A 16150-nucleotide genomic window follows, 5' to 3' on the forward strand; every position below is an offset into this window, starting at 1 on the left:
CACATGTTCTCTATGATATGATCTTTCTAATTTTAATGCCAAATTAGAATCTTTACCCTAATTTCACTGAACATAGAAAATGATAGTGCAAGTGGGGCATCCGTGTACTGTGGACACATTCTTGTTGAGCTTAGTTTTCATTTTTAAAACATCATCAAGTGCTGGATTTTTTCTCTGTGTTGAAGACCCATTGGTGGCCTTCGACGGTTTTCTGCCTTTTTGTCGGGTTGTTGTCTCTTTGATACGTTCCCCATTTCCATTCTCAATTTTATTTCATATTTCAACTTATTTTCTCTTATTTTAAGCGTTTGATCTCACTCATTTCAATGCGATACTATAACAATAAATGTGGTGTATCTACATATTGCCCCTCTATTCAGTGGAAAATAAAAAGGTATGTGTGTCCACTCCACATTTGCACGTGAACAGAATTAGGTAATATTTTAGCCTTAAAACGAAGAATATATGGATTGGTCCTGAACCTGATTGATTTCAATATAGTTATTTGAGTACACAAAGGCTTCCTTAGAGGGGACTGCTCCAGTCAGGCTTCAGTGATTCCTTATTTAATCAATAAAATTTTTCACAGAAAAAGGGGGGGTCTAAATCCGCCTCTGGAGAATCCCCATAAGTGAAACTAAATTCGAACCATTCTAAGTATTACAAGAAAGGAAACATATAGGTTAGGAATACCACCAGATGATGATATGTGACCGTAACCGAAACACCCTCTTTAGTCGTAGAAACACAGACCAGTTTTTTAAAATTTATATTCTAAATATACACACACAATAAATATACTACATTTTAGCTTAAAGCTTGCAAGTGAGAATTAAAAAAAAACTCAAAATAAATGCTAAAAAATGTATTCCATAAAAACTTTTTTAACAAGAAATATGTATCCTTCAATAAATATGCCAGCTTTAAATATATGCAAATGAAAAATGGAATTAATTACGAAGGACTATGATAAATAAACTCACCATATATAGATATCAGAACTAAATTTAGTATATACGCCAGACGCGCGTTTCGTCTACAAAAGACTCATCAGTGACGCTCGAATCCAAAAAAGTTGAAAAAGCGAAATAAAGTACGAAGTTGAAGAGTATTGGGATAAGATAGACTGAATTGGTCCTGGACCCTATTGATAATGATATAATACTAAAAAATATTAAATTTGCTAAATTTAAAAATTATTTATCATAGCATTTCCAAATTAGCTGCAGAAATCCTAAAGAAAAATTAAATTTATATATTAGAATGAAATTCAAAACAGTGTAGCTGTGGCCATGGATTGACACATTAAAATCATCCATTGACTGGGACAATTTACGTGAACGTTTGTCTGTAACGACCACTGTTCACGACGTACGATAGACATTTAAACTGTGGGGTCACCAAAGGTTTCTTAACGCCTTTAATTATAAAATAATTCGAAAAATTAATCAGGAATAACCTTTGTGTTTTGATTTATATAATTGATATAAATCAAAATATCGTGTTATTTCTGATTAATTTTTCGAATTACTTTATTTAGGTGTTGAGAACCTTTGGTGACCCCATAGTTTAAGTGTCTTTAAAAGGACATAGTGAGCATTGGTCGTTACATACAAACGTTCACCTAAATTGTCCCAGTCTATGGATGATTTTAATGTGTCAATCAATGGCCACAGCTACACTGTTTTGAATTTCATTCTATTTAAATGCATTTTTAAAGTAAAATTTTTTTTCATTCAAAATACCTTGACTATATTTTGTAGACAAGAATATAAAATGTATTTTGTGCAGAGGATATGGAAATTAAATAATCTTGACCAGCTATATATCCATCTGTGTATTGATAACATCAGTGGACACCAACTGTGATAGAAGCACTTAACTTAATCATTTAATTGCTTGTATAAACAATCAATTACATGGTTTCAATGTTGAATATCAGGGAAAATCCGGGCTGTTCTCTAAAGTATGGTAGTTTGAAAATAAATTACCTGACTGGCAATGTATTAAAAATAAATAACTCAGCAGGTCTAATCTAAAGTATGAGATGGCACCAGATTCTTCGTAAATTCATCTTTTTTACCAAAAACATCGCAAAACACTTCCCAATCTTTTTGATAATAAAAGTAAAAATATTATTTAAATATACTTGATATGTCTGAAAATTGGTTTTATTAAACTTGAGGTATCTTGTCTCAGGAAACCTTACCTCACTTTTATTTTAACATATTTTAAATGCTTCATGTAGGAAATTTCTAAACTAAACGCTTGTCTCCATATCAAATTGTGTTCACAGCAAGTGCCTTGCAAGAAGCAAATTCTGTTTTCCCTCAGACGTAGCCCTGATTTTTCGGGATCAATGTTTCTTATTTATTTGTCTATTGTTCATTGATTGCCCTTCTGTATTCTGTTAGTGTTGCATTCCTTTTGTAATCTAGTAATTTTGTTATGAACTTGTTCATGAGTTTAAAAAAAAAAACAGCAGCCACAGACTTAACTATGTGAATTCCATTTTTTCTTTATCATTCACATTGGTCTTTTGATGTTGTCCCTAGAAACTTAAGTCTTACACTGAATTTATACATTTTGAGACCAAAATATTGTCAAACAATTATTAATACAAAACTTGCATTTTCAGATTATGAAATGGGCGTCTGAACACCCAGAAAGCATGTTTTTGCATAATTTGTTCTATAGCTTCTTGGGCCTTCAGTGGCTCCAAAACCCTTAAAATTTTTTTTTTGCCTCGCTCTGCTAGGCGTAATATGTTTGCCAATACTTTTAAAAGAGGCATTACAACCAAACTAAAATACTATGTATGTATGCAATACATGTATATGCAGTTGGGAATATAAAAGATTCATTTCTGCAGAGGATGATGATTAATTCTGATTAAAATGGTACATAATGACTTGACTATACATGTATTATTTATAATAAACAAATCATTTAAAAATTGTATGTTTTCGAATATCATAAATATAATTGTGAAAATGAATAATCAGTCCCTTGCTTAAATGAAATTGAAAAATCTTGCTTCAATAGTGCAGAAAATGAATAATCTGTCCTCTTAGTTTACAAAAATAAATAGCTGATCATAAACAAATCCTCCTGCCCCCCCCCCCCCCCCCCCCCCAGAATAGCAAATGGTCGTCCCGTTAAAAGTTTCAGGATACTGATATCTCATTGTTTAGGGATACTGATATCTCATTGTTAAGGGATACTGATATCTCATTGTTAAGGGATACTGATATCTCATTGTTTCAGGATACTGATATCTCATTGTTTCAGGATACTGATATCTCATTGTTAAGGGATACTGATATATCATTGTTTCGGGATACTGATATCTCATTGTTTCGGGATACTGATAGCTCATTGTTTTGGGATACTGATAGCTCATTGTTTAGGGATACTGATAGCTAAATGTTTCAGGATACTGATATCTCATTGTTTAGGGATACTGATATCTCATTGTTTAGGGATACTGATATCTCTTTGTTTCGGAATACTGATATCTCATTGTTTCGGAATACTGATACCTCATTGTTTCGGGATACTGATAGCTCATTGTTTAGGGATACTGATATCTCATTGTTTAGGGATACTGATATCCAATCTAATTATAAAACGGATCTCTCATCGCTCCTGTTTCTGATATGTCGCGTGGGAGATCTAACGAAACCCGCTTTGAGGTCACATGTGAGTGACCTCGTAGGTGTGTCTTTTTCGACCAATGAAATTGAGTCTTCCACGATCTTGAAAGTTTAACGTAAGGCAAAGGGATGTAACTCATTTTATTTACGACGAAATCGTCAGTCAAAATAATTCATAAACTTTTTTTGCTTATTAATAGGTCGCCAACTCATTTGCATATCTTTATAAATTCATAACTGTTAGTTCACTCACATGTGACCTTAAAGCCGGTTTCGTTAGATCTCCCACGCGACAGATCAGAAAACAAGAGCGATGAGAGATCGGTTTTTAATTAGATTGACTGATATCCCATTCTTTAGGATTACTGATATCTCATTGTTTAGGAATACTGATATCTCATTGTTTAGGGATACTGATATCTCATTGTTTAGGGATAGTGATATCTCATTGTTTAGGGATACTGATATCTCATTGTTTAGGGATACTGATATCTCATTGTTTAGGGATATTGATATCTCATTGTTTAGGGATATACTATCTCATTGTTTAGGGATACTGATAACTCATTGTTTCGGGATACTGATAGCTCATTGTTTAGGGATACTGATATCGCATTGTTTAGGGATACTGATATCTCTGTTTATGGATACTGATAGCTCATTGACTAGGGATACTGATAGCTCATTGTTAATGGATACTGATATCTCATTGTTAAGGGATACTGATATCTCATTGTTTAGGGATACTGATATCTCATTGTTAAGGGATACTGATATCTTATTGTTTAGGGATACTGATATCTCATTGTTTAGGGATACTGATATCTCATTGTTTAGGGATAATGATATCTCATTGTTAAGGGATACTGATATCTCATTGTTTCGGGATACTGATATCTCATTGTTTCGGGAAACTGATAGTTCATTGTTTTGGGATACTGATAGCTCATTGTTTAGGGATACTGATAGCTCAATGTTTCAGGATACTGATATCTCATTGTTTAGGGATACTGATATCTCATTATTAATGGATACTGATATCTCATTGTTAAGGGATACTGATATCTCATTGTTTAGGGATACTGATATCTCATTGTTTAGGGATACTGATATCTCATTGTTAAGGGATACTGATATCTCATTGTTTCGGGATACTGAAAGCTCATTGTTTAGGGATACTGATATCTCATTGATTAGGGATACTGATATCTCATTGTTTAGGGATACTGATATCCCATTGTTTAGGGATACTGATATCTCATTGTTTAGGGATACTGATATCTCATTGTTTGGGGATACTGATATCTCATTGTTTAGGGATACTGATATCTCATTGTTAAGGATACTGATATCTCATTGTTTAGGGATACTGATATCTCATTGTTTCGGAATACTGATATCTCATTGTTTCGGAATACTGATATCTCATTGTTTCGGGATACTGATAGCTCATTGTTTAGGGATACTGATATCTCATTGTTTAGGGATACTGATATCCCATTGTTTAGGGATACTGATATATCATTGTTTAGGGATACTGATATCTCATTGTTTAGGGATACTGATATAACATTATTTATGATACTGATATCTCATTGTTTAGGGATACTGGTATCTCATTTTTAGGATACCGATATCTCATTGTTAAGGGAAATACAAGCTCTTCTTTAAATTAAAATCAATGATCATACTCATGATAATGGAAGTGTTTCTTATTATGAAATATATGCCTCGCGCAGAGTAATATCTATTTTTTATTCAACTTTATTGGCTTTGATTCGTATGTTTCTTGTTTTATTTTTTTCATTATACTAGCTGATAAATTCACTGTGATGTTCACCGATTTGACTCAAATTCTGATCTATATATAATAATGGAAACATTAATTTTATCCAAATTATAAAAGTCTAATATAAACAGTTTACAGGGCATAGGCTCGGATATATTTAATTTGTTTCGTGTGTATTTTATTCTAGACGCCATCTAATTAATTATCGAAATGACCTCCGAAGACATCCGATGGTCATATAAGCGATATAACCATAAATATAGATATAAATATAAATAGATAGCGGGGAAAAGTAAAATCACAAAAATACCGAACTCAGAGGAAAATCAAATGACAAAATATATCAAAAACGAATGGACAGGAACTGTCAGGAACTCGTGCAATTAGATTCTTCTATGGCAGTTTAATTACATATTATAGATTAAAAATATTTGCTAATCATCGTTTTTGTCTGTAAAGGTATTATGTTTTGTGGATTGAATCAACCAATCAAATGATTTAACTTTGTTTCACTTTCAATGTACACATTACTTTACTTTAAATAGCCCAGCATGCACGATTCATGCGTTATCCATCTCTGGCTAAGGGGTTAAATTGAAATTCACATGAATACGGATTTAATGAGGTCGACTTATTTACTTGCAAGTGAATAATTCATCATCAATATGTCTTGGCTTATTTTGACAAAATTGAACCATACTGGCCGCTATAAACGAATTCTTATTTCACTATTTTACATTCATTAATCACTTTGAACAAAAATCATATTTGAGATTTTTTATATATATCGTATTTTAAATAAAATATAATGTTCATTTAATTTCGTTTCGTAATACTTCGTTTTGTCCGTTTCGTTTCATTTTTGAAAATTTTTTTGTTTCGCTTCATTTCGGCAGACTTTGTTTGGTTTGGTTTCGCTTCGTTTTTATTCCGTTTTGCACTTTTTAAAAAGATACTCCAAACGTCCGTTTTCAATTTTTGATTTCTTAATCTAAAATTTAAAAAAAACAAAAAATCATACGTCAAATAACGAAATAATTAAAACTGTACGTTGAGGTTAAGTATTTGTAAATCTTGATTAATCATCTAAAACTTTTCAATTTTTTCCAAGACAAAGGATAGACAAGACTGTTAAATTAGCGGTGAAAACCATACTAAACATTGAAATAAAATAAAAGCACATAGCAGAACACTGATAATATTAAGCAAACGCAACACGAACCTTTTTACACAAAACTAGTGTGATCTCAAATTCTCCGGAAAAATTAGCAAATCCTACTCCCCCTGTGACAACTGTCGTTCAAAATATCTGTTTGAAAACTCTGTAAACATTTATTCATACAATAAACTGCAAATAAATAACCATAAAATGCACATTTTATTCATTTTAGTGTTTCTGCAACAATTAAACACATGCAATCCTGTGATCAATATGTCTTTCCCTAGGCATGAGTCTCTGGCTTTTGTTAGCCTTTTATGTTTTATGTTGAAGACCCATTGATGGTCTTGTGCTGTTTAATTTTCTTTTACCCTTTGGTCGGGTTGTTGTCTCTTTGACACATTCATCATTCTAATTCTCAATTTTATGAGTGGAAAAAAAATGCCATAATTTGTCAAGATGTTTCATATTATTCAAGTCCTCTCTTTTAAGGCATGATCATTTTGGCGTTTTTCTTATTATTCGCTATCTATAGATTGACTATGATTATGTTGGTTTGTTTTTATCACACCAGGGTATGAATTGTGTTTGCTATTGGAATTTGTGTACCGCTTCTGCTATTGTTTTTTTTTATCGGTCCCATTGATGAATACCAACAGTCACAATATCCCCTAGACGCTGACCCCCATGAACGTACAATTTATTTTTTTCGCGGTCTTGGAGAACTTGCGATGGCTAGGTTTCTGTCTCTATCTTTTCTTGTAGGGCTTGGTGCTTTTGAATAACACGAGATGTGAGAGTACTTCAATTAGATAGTGACGCAACAAACCAAAAAACATTCTACAGGCCAACATTGTGGACCTCTTTTTTATTATGTTCCTTAGGTCCTATAGCGTTTACAGTTTCTATATATCAAGTTAATGCATGTAGAATTCTGGCTTTCATATTTTTGGTTTAGAGCGTTCCTGATCAAGGTCAATATAGAAGGCACCTCGGACGCATGAGCATGAAATTAAGAGTGTCATTTTTATCAATCGAAAAGTAACATGTCGATTACTAAGTATTATAACAACATATAGTTTATGATTTGTAAGAATAAAGGACAGACCTTTTTTTTTATTGCCATGCAAACTTTTTTCTCCTGCATGTATATATATATATCTCCTTCTCGGCCGGCACATACATGTATATTTACGCAGGGAAAGAGAATAATGCACAAAATAAATTAAGATGGAGGAATATGACCCCACAAATCAAAGACTACAGAAATGTAAAATACCAGTTTAAGTTTCCATAACACTCGTTTCATATATGTTTAATTTCTCTGGAATCCGATATTTTCCTTCGTTGGCCTTTTTCCTTTTCATAAATATAAATACACGTATATGGACAAAATCTTTATATTAATTAAACAAAACATGTATACAAATAAAATAACAGGAAAAAGCCGCCATAATTATTCTGCCCTATTGGGTGTAAAATCAGTTTCATCTCGGTTGGATTGTTCAACATATACTTTTTCGTCTTCGTCTGAGTCTCGCTTATAACTTGGTATGGGTGGGAGTAGTGAATACCCAGATAATGATGACGTAGGCCTCATTTCGATGATATTTCCATCTATGATTGGTGGAAGTTTTGGTGATCCACATGCCGATAATGGTCTGTGTTCTGTATTCTCAAATGCAGTAAACAATGGCGATAAACTAGCAGACGACATCGGACGTTCCATCGTTGTTTTGCCTGTGCTATTTATTGGCGGGAGTTTTCTGAATCCAGAGGCTGACAGGGGTCGGTCTAAAAACGTGTCACTTCTGCCGACTATTGGTGGTAACGCTCCCATAACAGAAGGAGATACTATTCTGTTTTCCTCGACGGATTCCTTTCTTCGTTTTATCTGTGTGAGACGAGCTAGTCCTGAGTTTGATACAGGATTACTTGCCTTTACCATTGCATTCTTGGTAGTTATTGACGGTAACTGCAGGAATTCTAATGTTGATCCTGAAGAAATTCTTTCGCCTTTCTCCCCTATCCTCACGGGATTAGGAGAAACAAGATTTCGATTTGCCTCAGGAATTTTAGATTGCTCTCCTCTCTTTGAAAAACTCTGACATATTTGGGGTAAATTTTCATTTGGATCGAGCCTTGGTATAATACAGTCACTTGGACGACGTATTTTATCTTTTGGAATTGGAATTCTGCTTAAAGGTGCAAGTAAGCGTCTACTTTCATCTATCTTCTGCTTGTTTTCATTCTTGTAAGCATTCCATATATAGCCCTTTATTCGGACCGGTATTCTAGATTTTCTTGTCCGAGTGATTCTAGGCAATTGTATACCTCTCTCTTTCTTTCTAGGCAATCCACTGTCATCGTTTGGACTTTTGGCATTTCTTGTGCTATTGGTTTTTAGATCAGTTCCTCGTCTTACTGATGTTTTTCTCTCCGGGGTCGATCTTACAGCTAAAGGACCTGTTGTTTTTGCTTTGTGTTTTTTGTTATTAACCTTCAATACACTGAAAGGAATACGTCTGACTGAATTTGATTGTGGCCTTTCATTATTTAGTCTGGTTAAAGACGTGTTTTGTCCATTAGATCTCCTAACCATAACAGGGATTCTGCTTGGGATAGAACTGGTTTGATGAAGAAATGAGAATCTGAACCGATTTTCATTGTTATCTTTCCTTTTGATCAAAACGTCATTTGTAAACTTTCCTCCGAGCTTTTCATTTGTGAACTTTCCTCCAAGTTTTCCATCTGTGAACTTTCCTCCAAGTTTTCCATCTGTGAACTTTCCTCCGAGTTTTCCATTTGTAAACTTTCCTCCGAGTTTTCCTCCATTTAAAAGTTTTACCTCAGCTGTTTTACTAGGGTCTTTAGGCGATTTCTCATGCTTCTTTTCTTTTAGGACCTCGTTATCATCAATGTTATTTTTTGTTTCGTTTTTTTGCTTTCTCTTCATAAAGCTCATCTTTGGTTTAGGTTTCAGTTTCTTGGGACTCTCGAAATCAAAACTTACGTGTTTCTTCAATGCCTGCTCTTCTTTGAATGCACCATCAGCATTTTCAACAGCAATTTGACTGTCAGCAGTTGACTCTTCTTTTTGTTCGTTATCATGACATTTATCTTTCTTTTCATCAATAGAATGTTTCAATTGAAACTTTGCCTTTCTTCCAGCAGAAGTCAGTTTTGGTTTAGTCCTTTGTTCCTTTGGACTTTCAAACATAATGTCAAAACTTATATTTTTCTTTTCTTCATGTTTAATATCTTCTTTGTGTTCATTGCTCTTTATATTCTGGTCTGTGACGTTAGGTATCAAATTGACGATTTTTCTTTTTTCGGAGGAGAGTTTGGGTTTAGACATTCGTTTCTTTGGTTTTTCAAACATAATGTCAAAACTAGTACTAGGTTTCTGCTCATAATCGAATTTATCGGCACTGTCTATATCCTCATAAAAACTCCCGGTTTGGATTGGTGGCAGAACTATCTTTTTCTTCTCGTCTCTTATTTTATCATTAAGGGTAATATCTATGGCGGTCTTGTCAACGTTCTCAGTGTGGACTTGTTTCTGTGTTGATTTACCTTTTTCTTTTTCTTCTTCTTCTCTGATGAAATAATCCAAAATTCGTAAATTTGACTTAATTTTAGTTTTATCGATACCGATTAGATTAGCTTTGATTACAGCATACAATACTAGTACATTTTCCTTGTAGTCTTCTTCCTCTTTTTCAATGCCCCGATTTTTGACAGCTTCGTACAATTCTTCTGGATTTCTGGTATACACATGAATATAGTTTTCTAAGGAAACACATTCGTCACCCATCCGCCATATAAAATTTGGACGCATTTTTGTACCATCTCCTACGAAAACAGAGTCCATACTAACAGATCTTTTGAGAGCACATTCTTTAAATATTTCAGTTGGAAGTGTTTTGTTTGTTCCATTGTTATTATAGATATTAGATAGATTATTTCCGTTTGTCAACTCTTTCACATTAGCACGTTTTACTGGTTTCTTATCATTAGATGGTCGTTGTGTTTTGGGGCGTGCAAGTATTGGTCTTGTCCTCCACATATCAGGAGAACTATCTCCATCTTGCCAGCATATCTCAGCTGGTTCATTTTTTATTATTCCTGGTTTTGCTGGAATTTCGGAAAACCGTTCCAGATCACATGCCTCTGTGACAACTGGGAGTAGCTCTACCTCACCAAGATGACCAGAAACCAAGAATTCCCTGTTATCCTCTTGATGAATAAAAGATGCCTGGGATGGTCTGATGTGTGTACGAGGGGATGGGTCTGGTTTTATTGGAAAAGACTTCTTTTTGTAATCGAAAGAAAAACACTCACCAAACGCCTCTAAATATTTGCGTTTTAAAAATTCTGTTGCTATGGAAACTTCATTAAAATACGGGGCATTTGTTGGGTATTTGCCTCGTTTTCGAAATACTTCGATTTCCCTGTGATAAACGGGCATGTACCTTGTACGGAATTTTTCTTCTCTCTCTTCTCTCTCCAGATCTTTTAATGTTTGTTCCAATGATTTTGGGACAATACTAGTTCCGGTATCATCAAAAGTGAATCCCTCGGGGTGACGTGCTTGGACATGACTTAACTCTCCCTCAAGCTTCTTTACCATTTGTGACTTCAGATTTAACCAATCTTGCTTTTCTTCTAGCATTAATTCCAATTCGATGATTCTTTCATTCTTTCTTTTAATTTCTTCATCAATTGCATCAATGTCTGACTCAAGATTTTGATTATTCTGTGCCAACCTGAATTTAAAATAAAGTCATTTGCTGTATGTAATATTTCAATACATCTTTACCCTTTTAAAATGATAGGTTATACACTTTCTTTCTTCAATATTGTGTAACCCCTCGGATTTTTTCCTCAGACTTAATATTTAAATTTCTCCATAGCAACTTTTGTATGTGTCAATTTTATTTGACAACCTACGTCTCTAATTCATGTCTGATAAACTTTCCCAACTGCTTATCCCTTTTAATATGCATGTATTTTTTTCATATAATTATGATGATTATCCATTAATTTAGTTTACATTTATAGGGAAATTTCAGACAAAATTAAAAAAAAAAACACGACTTGAACCCGAGACCCCGGACAATATAAGCACATACATAATACTACTACGACAGCGAAGATGCTTCACGTTCATACATGTACCTACTTGATCGAAGAAACTTTAAGACTGACCTTATTAGGGACGACATCAAAAGATCAATGTAAGATAAAAAAACTTAATTCAAATAGTTTGGGGGTGGGGGTTGAACTGCTGCAAGATTTGGTTATCCGACATTGATTTTTACATATATCCATATGGGTCAATCAATTTTCCCCAAATTAAGTTAATAGGGGGTAGGGGGGGTCAGTGAAAAAACTATTTGAATTAAGTTTTTTATCCTTCATTGAACTTTTGATGTCATCCCTTAGTTTTGGATGTTTCAGATTTCTCCCCTTATTTTTGGACATCTTCTGCAATGGTGGATTAATATAAAGATTTGCAATTCTCCGGTTATAAAGAGTGAACTTCATTTCATAAACCTTCTTTAAACAAAACCAGATGCTCCGCAGGGCGCAGCTTTATACGACCGCAGAGGTCGAAACCTGAACAGTTGGGGCAAGTATGGACACAACATTTAAGCTTGATACATCTCTGAATTAGGGTGGTTTGATCCATTACCCCCTATAACCATCTCCTTGTAGTATGGAAACTTGTGGTATATTTTCAGAGAGATTTATATAATTAAACACATGTTACTGACTGAAAACTACAAAAATGCTTATTTGGGATCCTTTTTTGGCCCCTCACTTATTGAACCCCCCCCCCCCCTTGGAGCAAGAACACCAAAAGTCAATTCCTTTGTAGTAAGAAACCTTGTAGTTTAATTTAAAAGAGATCCATACACTTAAACACACGTTATTGTCTTTAAACTAGACAAATGATTCTTTTTGGCCCTTTTTGGCACTTTATTCCTAAATGGTCAGGAATATTAACCCCAAACTGACACCAAGCCTTCCCTCCATTATATGGAACCTTGTGGTACAATGTCAGAGATATCCATACAGTTAACCATAAGTTATTGTCCCGAAACTTCAAAATGCTTTTTTTGCCCCTTTTTGGCCCTTAATTCCTAGACTGTTTGCCCTATAACCCTTAAAATAAATCCCAACCTTCAACTTAATGGTATGAACATTGTGTTAGAATTTCACACTAATTGAAATACACAACTTATTGTCCTGAAACTAGATAAATGTATGTTTTGGGTCCCTTTGGTCCCCTAATTCCTAAACCGATGGGACCATAACCCCCAAAATCAATCACAACCTTCCTTTTGTGGATATAAACATTGTGTTAAAATTTTATTGATACTAAAGTTATTATCCGGAAACCATCCGTATTCGGATGACGACGACGACGACGACGACGTGATACCAATACACGACTGCAAAAATCTTTGCGGTCGTATAAAAACGGCGTAAACAAGTATGTGCTTATCTTTTAAGAATATACTTACTGAGAAAACATTTCTCCGTCCTGGTAGTCTTGGTCCACTACCATATCAAACTGGTGGTCTGACATTTCGGACTTGTCCGGTGGTATTTCTCGTGCACTATCGCACATACTTCTAAAAATTAAAAAAGGGTATTTTAAAGAACATGTTGTAAACGAGAATAATAAAAAAAATAGTATAAAACAAGTCAACAATTAAACATAATTATGATGTATATGTTGTGTAAAAGATGTAAGTTTATAGAAATTATAATTTGTACAGGGTTTTTGTACAAACTATAAGATTTTTGATTTTTGATTTTTTTTCTTGCAATAGGTGATTCAAGTTTATCTTCTAAAATATTTGGTGCCATTCTCATTGTCCTAAAACTTGGAATGATGATACTTGAATGGTTTATATTCCAGTTATATTTTTCTCCATACACAAAAACCATATCCATAAACAGTCTTTATATGTTCTAATGTTATTTTTATCAATGCTCAGTATTAGACTGTACCATGTAGTTGTGGAAATATGACAGAAATATGCAAAACAAAAGACTGTTTGCTTGCATCATCCATTTGTGTAAAGCGGTTCATAAAACTCTGATAACTTGTTCAAAAAGTCTGTACAAATATAATTTGTACAACATTACAACTTTTACACAACATATATAAGCAGCTGATAAAACCATGACCAATATTATTCCAAATAACATTACCATGTGATCTTATTCCAAATAACATTACCATGTGATCTTATTCCAAATAACATTACCATGTGATCTTATTCCAAATAACATTACCATGTGATCTTATTCCAAATAACATTACCATGTGATCTCATTCCAAATAACATTACCATGTGATCTTAAGTTCAGCAAGACGGAAAACAGAAAAAAGGGAACATAAATAAACATTGCCTTTCTTGTAAGTATTTACGTGCAGAATATACATGGCTTTTATGGTTTCTGTTTTGTCGTCTTCTTTGACTTTGAATTTGACTAAACCTACACAGTTCTAAATAATAGCTAGCTTAAATGTAGAATTCTGTTAATTTATTGTTGACTTTATTTGTACTTTTATTTGTCTTTGACATCGATACCAAATATAGTACCCGCCTCATGCACTCATTTATAGTTCCAAAATGTTTGTTAGAAAAAGACCAAACACTATATATATCAGGACTATTACTATAATCGAGTGGACCTTTATCGAAGTATATTTTCTATTTAATTGTATAAATATAAATAAAGCCACTTACCTTCGTCCCTATTGAAATTCTTCTTTGACTCAAGTCTAAATATCACCAAAGACTGTTCAATTTTATCATATACGTTAATGTTTGCTGTCGTGAAGTAAAAGCTCCTTTCGACAACAGAGAAGTAGGTTTCTTCTGGTCCCTATTGTGACGTTACAAACAAAAAAATCATAAACGTTACCATGCATTAGACCTGCACATAAACTGTCGACGTTATCTGAAGATGTGCACACACTGCATGCATTCGATAACGCCTTGAATGCTTATATATTTGGTACATTTAGATTTATTCACACAACTGTGCCAAAAAAAAATAAAATCATGGTAATATGCTTTGGAATACTTTTTCCATTGCTTCGCCGAAATATATAAATAGTCGTTATTATTATTTTTTTTATTATTTTGCATGGCTTTCTCATGGAAAGGATCTTAACTCAGATATGATGTTAGAATCGATCAAATTTATTACATGCCATTTCATCTCGTCGGAGCCTTAAATATATTCATAACTATGTCGAACGGATTATGGTTAACCATAGGTGAATACTAGAATATTCAACGGACAGTGGCAAATATTACATGCATATTCATTCCAAAAACATTTGTTATACACAGGAAAATTTCATTCACATGAATTTCACGTGAATTTAAATTCATGTGAATCTGACGTGAAATTCACATGAATTTCACCTCAAACGAGCTTATACGTGAAACTCACGTGAAATCAGTTTATGTCAGTTTCACATTAATCTCATGTGAATTTCACATGAAAATCACATGAATTTTGTTCACGTGAAATTCACATGAATTTTTGAAATAAAGTAATTCAAACAACATCTAAATTTTCATACTAAAGTAAAATCATTAAAAATTCCAATTTTTTTTTGGAAAAGTTCATGTGAAATTCATGTGATATTTTTCACGTGAGAATCATGTGAAATTCACATGAAAATTTTCACGTGAGTTTCATGTATAAGCTCGATTGAGGTGAATCTCACATGAAATTTTTCACGTGAATTTCATGTGAGATTCGTGTGAAATTCACGTGAGCAAATTTTGCCTGTGTATTGTTTGTAATCTGCTGTTATCGGACAGACAACTGAAATCAAACTTGCATAATCTTTCTTTTGGATGTGAAAACCAAACCATTGTTCTTTTTAAAGCAATTTTACATGTACAATCATTGTGTGAATTTACCATGCAACTTTTAAACGATTTGTAAATCTGAAAGATTTATTCAAATTTACATGAGGGTCTGGATTGGGGGGGGGGGGGGGGGTCTGTTATTCTGTAAACATTTAATTTTCATCCCTTTTTTCTCTAATCTTTAAAAGTAACCCATTTGTTCTCTAATCTTCATTTTTTTGCCCGTTATTCTCTAATCTTCATTTTTTAAGGGCATTATTCTTTAATCATTTAACCCCATCCAAACCCTCTTACATCGGGAAATCACAGACATATACAATTGGAAGCTTATGATGTACAGATATCTAGATACGTTATGGGCTATATATATAACCATGATAACCAAGAGAGGAGAGCCAACTATGAGAATACAAATCGTTTTTGGATAAAACTTGAATTTGTAGTACTACTATAGTAATAACCGTACACATAGAGATATTTGCTGAATGCTTGTATTTTTTTTTATATATATAGTTTATAGGTTTTGGTTGGATTCGCTTCATATTTTCATTAAAGTTTGTATGATTTGTGTATACATGTTCCGTATATATGTCTCTGATGATATATCATGTTAAATATTGCCTATGTAATA

At 33.4% G+C, this 16150-nt stretch overlaps 1 long non-coding RNA gene across 1 annotated transcript; it reads right to left on the reverse strand.

The window, feature by feature from the left end:
* Window positions 1–7988: 7988 nt before the first annotated feature.
* Window positions 7989–14498, reverse strand: LOC143076701 (uncharacterized). Its single transcript, XR_012978759.1, has 3 exons — window positions 14377–14498; window positions 13138–13248; window positions 7989–11373 (listed from the first exon to the last, which is right to left on the reverse strand). It is a non-coding gene; the product is annotated as an uncharacterized LOC143076701 (long non-coding RNA).
* Between the last annotated feature and the right edge of the window lie 1652 nt (window positions 14499–16150).

This window comes from Mytilus galloprovincialis, chromosome 5, assembly GCF_965363235.1.
Source record: "Mytilus galloprovincialis chromosome 5, xbMytGall1.hap1.1, whole genome shotgun sequence".
NCBI classification, from domain to species: Eukaryota; Metazoa; Mollusca; class Bivalvia; order Mytilida; family Mytilidae; genus Mytilus; species Mytilus galloprovincialis.